This window comes from Frankliniella occidentalis, unplaced genomic scaffold (assembly GCF_000697945.3).
Source record: "Frankliniella occidentalis isolate FOCC.00 unplaced genomic scaffold, Focc_3.1 Scaffold13, whole genome shotgun sequence".
Lineage (NCBI taxonomy): Eukaryota > Metazoa > Arthropoda > Insecta > Thysanoptera > Thripidae > Frankliniella > Frankliniella occidentalis.
In genome coordinates this window covers 566,202-574,621 of record NW_026267143.1, presented here as the reverse complement: position 1 = coordinate 574,621, position 8,420 = coordinate 566,202, and the positions used below count along the sequence as shown (strand labels likewise).

The window sequence follows — 8,420 nt, the reverse complement described above, 5'->3', positions numbered from 1 at the left end:
ACTCCCACTCCGGGGGCCGGGGTTCGGTACCGGGCCGGCGGCAGCTGCCCGGCCGAGACGATTGTTTTCATTTTCATCTCTTGCAGAGGATTGTCTGAAGATTGTCTGAGGCTCCAAAGTCTGGTAACGCATTGCCAATCCGCAGACAAACGGCAGTCAATCCTCAGTCTAACTGGGCTGAGGATCGACTGCCGATGGACTGCGGTCTGGCTGTGGTTTGTCTGACGTTTGTCTGCCGTTTGTCGATGAGGATGGTCAGCCGTTTGGCTACCGATAGACTGACGATTGACTGACGACGACCTGCCGTTTAACTGCGCTTTACCTACGAATTAACCGTCACCCTCGACAAGATTCAGACAACATTAAGACAACATTCAGGCTATTACTTTGCCTCGGGTTATCTCTCACAGCTATACAAAACAAAAGCGTTTGCCATTTACAACTGTAACAGCTCTGCATTAATCTTTGAAGGGTATGTTTAACTAAATCCTGAATGAGAAGCTGTTAAACACCACCACGTAAGTAAACCAACATAATAACTGACGAAATACAGCAAAATATCAGCACCTGCAGGATGAGTGTGTTCCAGCGACACTATATGGCATATAAGGTTGTGCTTATCAGGAACAAAAGGGCCGAAGCCGAGGCTATCGTAGAATCCAACCAGCAACCAGACTACCCCTCCCCCTTCCCCCTCACACACACACACACACGCGCGCGCGCGCGTGCGCACGGACACTAAAAAGCACCATGCGAGTTTCGCAGAAACAAACGGTAGGGACGAAATACTGCTAAAACGCCGTTTATCATTGACAATCTTCCCCCCTTCCTTCTAATTCCTCGCTGGTCTGCCTTTGTCGACCCCCCCCCCCTCCCTTTTCCCTTATCTCGAAACCAGCGCCGCTAACTCCACCACCACCACCAGCTGCTCTGGAGCCCAGCCAATCGCAGCGTCCAGCGCACACAAGAAGCAACGTGTGGGTGTACAACAAACATACGTTCAATGTAAAGCCGAGATAGAAGCCTGGCGGTTATGAGGTTCTTATCTCTCAAGAAGAATTTTAAGTTTACTACATTCACCTACATTAATTTACCCACGGGCCGGAGTTTCCCCCTCACCTCTCACCTGGCAGGTGACAGAGACATCGCCCAGACTCCACCGAGGCTATCACAAGCTACGCCTGAGCCTGTGCTGGGACAACTCAGAGACACTTCAAATCGCTTCAAATAGTTCTAGGAAGTATCTTTTAAGGACAAAAAGAGACATCCTAGCGGGCATGCGGACACCGAGCAGACTCTCCAGAGACATTACAGGGACTGCCCGGAGACAAAGCAGAGACTCCGAAGCTTCGTGAAGACCTCCAGGAGACACTATAGAGACAACGAAAAGGTAAAATATAGACATCCTGAAGACGTCCTCCGGTCAAGGAGTAACAGCGCGTGGGTGCGTACGGCACGCCGGCCCACCCGAAGACTCGCACAGAAATAGGCGAACACGTCGTGGGAGAGCGGCACGATATCCACTAAGAGAGCTAAAAAATCAGCCATGACAGTTGTCTACCAAATAAAGGAACTGGCTGTGAAAGCTAATATGTTTAGCTCTCTTAGCTCTCGTAGCTAGAATTAGCTAGGGGAGCTAATATTCTAATCTAAGGCCATATTAGCGAATGCATTAGACAGTTTAGCTCATTCTTTTTTTCCGTGTGTTTTCGCCGTGGCCTAGTGGATACCGTGCCGCTCCCCCACACCGGAAGTCGGGGGTTCGAGTCCCGCCCGCCGTTGACATCTTCAACTTTTTCCGTTCCGTACCGGGTGATTCGGGGAACACGCAGGTGCGGGCGGGTTTGCCTATCCTCGACTCGTCGGGCGCACGGGTCCAGGTCTGGGGAGAGGTGAGGAGGGGACCCGTGCGCCCGCCGAGTCGAGGATAGGCAAACTCCCGCACCTGCGTCTTCTCTGAATCACCCGGTACGAGTGTTCGGGCGGGCAGGCGTGCCGACGTATTCTGAACAAAAATTTTCATAAAAGCTTTTAGTGTGTAGGACAAAACACCGGAAAAAACAAGACATACGTTTTAGTTGCCTGTGACCAAGCAGGCGTACCGCGCACATAGATGTCGTACCACCCGAGACAGAATCACAGTGGAGCACAACGAAGGCGCTTTCCATTTTTTTCCCCTTCGTATTCCTCTCCACAATCGGAAATAAGGCGACATTCCCGGGCGACGCGCACGAGGGGCCAAACAAAGACACGCACTCACATACACCACGGCCACACTCACACACAAAACACACGGGAAAATTCCGGGGCCGAGCGGCGCCAATTCGGCTGCCCGCCGGATACCATTCCAACCCAGTAACACCCCGAACATTCTTGAGGGATGCGGCGAAGAGGCGGAGATAGGCAGAGACCAAAACGTGAAGAAAGAGAGATCTGCCTAGGACCCACTCCCTCTCCTTTCCCCCACTTTCTTCTCTGCCTCGCTATTTGTTCGCGACAAGCGTGAGCCTCAAGTTCAAAGTCATATTCAAATATTGACTCGGCTGCGGCGTGCTGCGAGGCGTGTCACCGCAACGATTTTCAACTAAACGAAAACTTTCGACGTGGAAAAAAAGAGGGGGGCACTGACCGCGCGTGGCGATTAAATCCACAAAAATGCAAATAAAACTGCACCGAAACATTACGTAGGAATGATCCGGTCATATACACCGTTAAAAAGTCATGTTTATTAACAAAAACTGTTGCTACACATCGAACCGACATCTAACACTGCTGTTGTAAGGGTAAGGAACGTACTTTTAACAATTAACGGCGTTAGTGCGTTATCGTTAGGTAAAGATAACGATAGCGCGTTACATTTTCGGGTGCCTGTAAGGGTAACGTAACGCGTTACTAAACCTCAGTAATGATAAACGCCGTTACTGTTTCTAAAATAATCCAGATTTTTTCGATTAAGAGTGTAGAAATACATCTTATTTTCGGGCAAGCCATGCTGCAGAGCCGTTATGAGCCGAACTTTACCGTCCGTATCTCGTCAAAGAAAAATTCTGCACTCTGTTAGTAGGGACTTTTACTTGCCTGCTTTATAACGCGTTTCTATATTTGAAAGTAACGTTACCAACCACGCGTCGTACAACGAGGAAAGTCTTAGAAAAACTTGACAAATTCGCGATTTTTTTTAACATGCAGTGTAAGTGGCTCAAAATAATGTGTCCTCACAAAAAAAATAAGGTTTAAGAAAAAACAAAACAAAAGGTGCTGCTAAGGACCGAGATGAAGTTTTCATAATTTTGAAACAGAACTCCTGCTCATCCCCATGGAATGGGGCAGCGGTGTTGGGGCGTTGCGGCCGCGAGGTGGAGCTGGGAGGCCCCGCGGACAGCACCTCTGTGCGAAAGAGACGAGGGTGGGGGTTCATCAACTAATAGAGATCTACATTTGCATGGCACATTTACATCCGCGGGTCAGCCCTCCTCACTGAAAGGAGTGGCGAGAGAGGGGTGAGGGTGCGAGGGGCAGAGAGGGGGTGAGTGAGAGGTGAGAGGAGCTAGGGGATCAGGGAACGCAAAGGGAGATACGGGTGGAGGAATGAGAGGAATGGCAGTGAGGGCGGATGGGAGGGGGTTGCATAATTCAATGTCCATGGGACCATGAAACAAAATTCCAGATTGAGTCTGGGCTCCGGTCGCCTTCGGTCCAGGTCGGAGCAGACGGCGCACACCGACGCGCCGGAGGTGTTGAGGGCAGTGGGGCTCATGGTGCGCGGCAGAAGCAAGGCTAGAGAAGATAACCACCGTGGCTGAACCATCACACAGAACGCGCTAAATGCATGGCACCATGTGCGAGCATGTAAATATATAAAAATGACCATTATATCCAGTGTTTTTAGAGTTGTACCATTTACTCACCTTTTAGATGCCAAGGGAGCGCGCTTCGCGGACAGGGGCTCCAGTCAGGCATCGGTAATCCTGCAAAAGAAAATGAAGTTTGGTAATGGAGGGGTGCAAAGGGTCTCCACGACTGCCTACTAACTCATAAAGACTTCGCCCCAGACTATAGGACTAAACTACTCCTTACAATAATTTACATGATGACTAATTTGAATCGTGAAAAAAGTTACGTAGACTCTATGAGCCCTATGGATGAACGTGGCAATTTCGCAACGGTAAATGACGAATACACACTTTCTGGATTCTAGATGATCCCACCACAATCACTGTGAAAAATTGTCGTGCCGGGTACGGAAAAATTTTCCACGAAATCATATATTGAACTTGCAATTATAATTCAAAATTGTAAAATTTTACAATTAATTAATTTACAGACGCTGCGTATTGACTTGGAGTCGAATAACGGGCAAGAGTGGGAGGTTGTGCATGTAATATGTACGACTCCTTTTGTAAATGGCACATTACAGAACATATTGTACATGCACAAACAATTTTTTAGAGTGATAAGCTTAAAAACCTGTTCATTCTTTAGCATAAAATTAATTCTACGTATTGGATTCACAATATCGCTCTATTATCTAGAAGTACGTAGAATTAATTTTATGCTAAAGATCGTATTGTACATGCACAAACAAATTGTAGTGTAGCTACACTGTAATTTCAAAGGCGTACCGGGAGAGGGCGAAAAAGGTGTACGCTACAGAAAACAGTGCAGCAACTTAAGTCGCACTCTGGGCATACACCTTTGTCGTACTGCAACCATAGACCTTTGTATGCATAATATGCCAAACAGCCCTAATCCACTGCCAAGCCCCCCGGACATGTGTTTGGCCTCCATATACACCTTGTGCTGGGTAAAATAGTACACGGTTTGAGGGCGAGCTGTGAGCCGTGGGCTCCAGGCCTATGAAGTGCGTTCACCCCAAATCTTTTACGATACAAAACGACCCTGAAATTTCCAGATCGCTATAACAATTCGTTCTAGAGTTATCGTGCGGACAGACAGACAAACAAACAGAATGCATCTTCTTCGGTCAGTGGAGTAATGTGCTTCGCTAATCGCTCAGCCAATAATTTTCCGAAAATCCTTCGCCCTAACTTAAAGTTTTTGTGAAGAAATACCCAGAGCAAATTATTGACCCGCACAGTGTACGCGGTACGGGTCGGGCGGGACATGCAGATGCTATCGTCGGAGTTTAACGGAATGACGTAAAAGCCAGGGCGGCGAGGCGCGGCGATGGTGGACCGTCCCGACCCGACCGAGCAAAAAGCCGGCGGGGCGGGGCGGGGCGGGGCGGGGCCAGGGGCCAGCAGCACGGCGCTCTTCTTTGCCGCGCGGCCTGAGAGTGACTGGCTGCATGCAGCAGCGCCCCTCCCTCTGCTTCCTCTCCTCCTCCGCTGCTTCTGGGAGCCGTCGTGACTTGACTCGTGTCCACTCTAACCACACAGTGCGACGCGGAAAAGAACGTCAAAGTTACTGTTATTTTCAATCCATAGCACCTTTTTTAAAATCGTACTTTCAACGCAGAATAATGTGAATAGAAGCGCTCATCTACGTGCGCATCAGACAAACAAAAATGGGCATCGAAACCGACCGAAACGTAGTGCTGGCCGATACTACGCTCGCTACTCTGGACACTCAAGTGTCGTACACTATGACCATTGGTACCATTAGTACTGCAGTTTAAACTGTCAAACTGTACGACACTTGAGTTCCAGAGTACACAAAGAAAACGATCCGTTGATTAAATAGAATGAAAATATGATGGAATTTTCCTCTTGATTCATTAGAATTTCATTGGGGAAGAAATAAAGGATAATCACAGGTTTTAGAGTGAAATTTTAGCAGATTTTCTATCGATTAAATTCCTAATGATATCGTAGTGATTTTCCGTTAATTCAATGTAACTGTTTTCTCGGTGTAGTAACGTGCGACCCAAACGCTCCTGGACAAAGCCCGCGTCGACACTTCGCTCAGGGTGGCATAGCGAGCGCGGTGACGCGTCCGAACGGGAGACAGAGGAGCAAAGGAAGCAGTGTTGTACAGCCCCACCACATAGTGGCACACAGCGCCGCGACACGCCGTGAGAGAGCGCGTGTTCGCGGACACACGTTTCGATCAAACGGCCGCTTTGTTCCACGTCGTTTGGTCCGCGTTCGAAGCGGCCCCACACAAAGCCATAGGGTCCGGCGGTGGGCGCTGTGCCCCTCGGACGCAGCCGGAGGGGCCGAAACGACACCAGGAGTCCAATTACAAGCCACCTCCAGCTGTCCGCGCGGCGGCGCGGGTGAGGCGGTGCCGACCGGGCCGTGACCGCGAGCGCCTTCCACACGGCGCCGGCCGCACTGCGGAGCGTGCAGCCAAGAGTGCAAATGAGCCATTGAGCGAATCGAGACAAAATAAATCACGTCATGAATACACCAAAACAGTGTTTCCCAAACTCCATCGCGTGTTCTTCTCGCATCTCCTCTCCGAGCGTTTCGAATTTCAGCCAAATACCCTCCTTCAGCGTTCTGTGTCTTTATGGTCACGTCATGTTTTAACATTAACACGTTCCTGAAAGGATGCGCAGTAAAAATTGCAAAACTTTCATTTTGAATGTAAAAGAGCAATTTTGTTCATTAAACGGCAACGTTTTAGCGTGGGCGTGAATCCAGAAGGCCGTATGCAACTTGCACTTTTGTTCTTAAAACTGAAACAAAAAGTGTTTGAAATATGATTAGTGTAAGTTCAAGGTTGTAAGGTATCATCTGCTAAAAATGCCCATGGAAACTGCAGATTGAAGAGAAATAATTTTTCGTTTGATCTGGATATGCACAGAAATTTTGTCGTTGAAGGAGCAAATAAATTGTTCCCTTACATTTGGAGTGTACGGTACGGCCGCATCTGAAAGAATGCTTACAATTTGTCTTTTAGAGAAACCAGGTCAGCAGCACAGCAGCAAAGTATATCGACGGCACATGGTCTAATAAGCACTTGCCTGCTACCAGCTCCCGAGGCAGTGTACATGGAGGCGGAGGAGGGGGTCATTCCCTCCTCACGCACAAATACGTGTGCACACAGCGCATATGCAGAGCAGTTACCGGCGGCCCAATCGCACACTCTGCCTCGCCCCTTTTGGTAAAGAGCACATACCAGGGGGGAGGTGGGGGGAGGAGGGGCCATAGGAAGCGAGGAAGAAGGGGAGGTGGGGGAGGGGAGGGGGGGGGAAATCCATCCGCTCTTATCTCGCGTTCACTCTCGAGCGCATCGCTGCCCCGCCGCGCCGCACTCCAGGCGTGCTGGACCGGACGGAGGCTCCAGGAGGGGCGCCGAGCGCGTGCCAGCGGGGCAAGCGGGGCCGGCGGGGCCAGCAGCCTGGAGCATTTAGGGGCACAGCGTCCAACGGGGGAAAATTCCACAGCTCGGCTGCAAAGAAAGGCGGAGCAGAGGAATCGGTTGGGTCAGATCGTAAGAGGAAGTGGGGCGGGAAAGAAGTGCGGCCCCGACACGGCCCCGGGGAGTGCGGTGAGTGCATAGGAGCGCATCGGCAGGGCCCCGCTGGGAGCCGTACGCCGCGCCTGCAGCGCCCCGCAACGGCCAACTTATGCAAATGGAACGAATTATTTTTAACAGTAGTTAAGCACGATTAAAGCATCAGGCTCGCTTCGCGTATATTTCGAATGCAATGGCGCGCAGCACACTGTAAGAAAAGCTTGCAATGATTTTCACCGTAAGCTACAGTGAAAGCCTGCAGCATTGTAGCTTACGGTTAGATTCGCCGTAGCTTACAGTGAAAATCACCGTATTGACAGTGCAAGAGAAGACAACATTGGGGAAATACTTGTAGGACATTGAGCGTTCAAAAAAAAACTGAGAAAAGCCCTCTCTATAGTTTAACTACAGTTAACTGCAGTAAAACTGAGCTTAAACTACAGTTTACGAGTGCAGTATCGAACGCAGATCCTTCCATCCGGGTTCGTCGTCACCACCAAAATTGGAGGAATTAATTTCGTAAAGAGCTGTGCTTTGTGCAAGTATGGTCTGTACGTCACACATACGGATCGCACGGCCCCACTTCCACTGGTCACGCTCACCGCTCAGCTCACGATCCGGGCCCCACTGCTCCTGATGTCTGGGCATAAAGTGTCCCGGGCGCCTTTAAAAACCCACCCCTTCGAGGCCCTGGCCCTCTCCACCTCCTGCTCCGAGCATTATCTAAAATCTATTGTCTTTGAGCACCCCGACATAACAATTCAGCCCAAAGCTAGCATTCAATTCCACAGCCAGCCAAGGAGAAAGGAGAGAGAGAGAGAGAGAGAGAGCTCGGGCAGCATCAAATAAAATGGGAAATAGATAGGAGTTCGAGGCAGTTCAAGTACGTGCAACTTTATTTTCCCCTAGAACCGCTGGGGCGCGGCCTTGGTTGGAGCCAGGCAATCTGCGGGGTAAGCATCGCGCCCCTGCACCCTACCTAACCCCCCTCCCCC

General features: G+C 50.0%; 1 protein-coding gene across 1 annotated transcript in view; it reads right to left on the bottom strand.

Annotated features, from left to right (window-relative positions):
- The window catches only part of LOC113217643 (alpha-mannosidase 2), a 225,973-nt gene that overhangs the window by 196,640 nt on the left and 20,913 nt on the right, over positions 1 to 8,420 (bottom strand). The window contains exon 2 of the mRNA XM_052263590.1: positions 3,909 to 3,968. The gene's annotated coding sequence lies outside the window, so the exon portion shown is untranslated. The remainder of the gene's footprint in view (positions 1 to 3,908; positions 3,969 to 8,420) is intronic.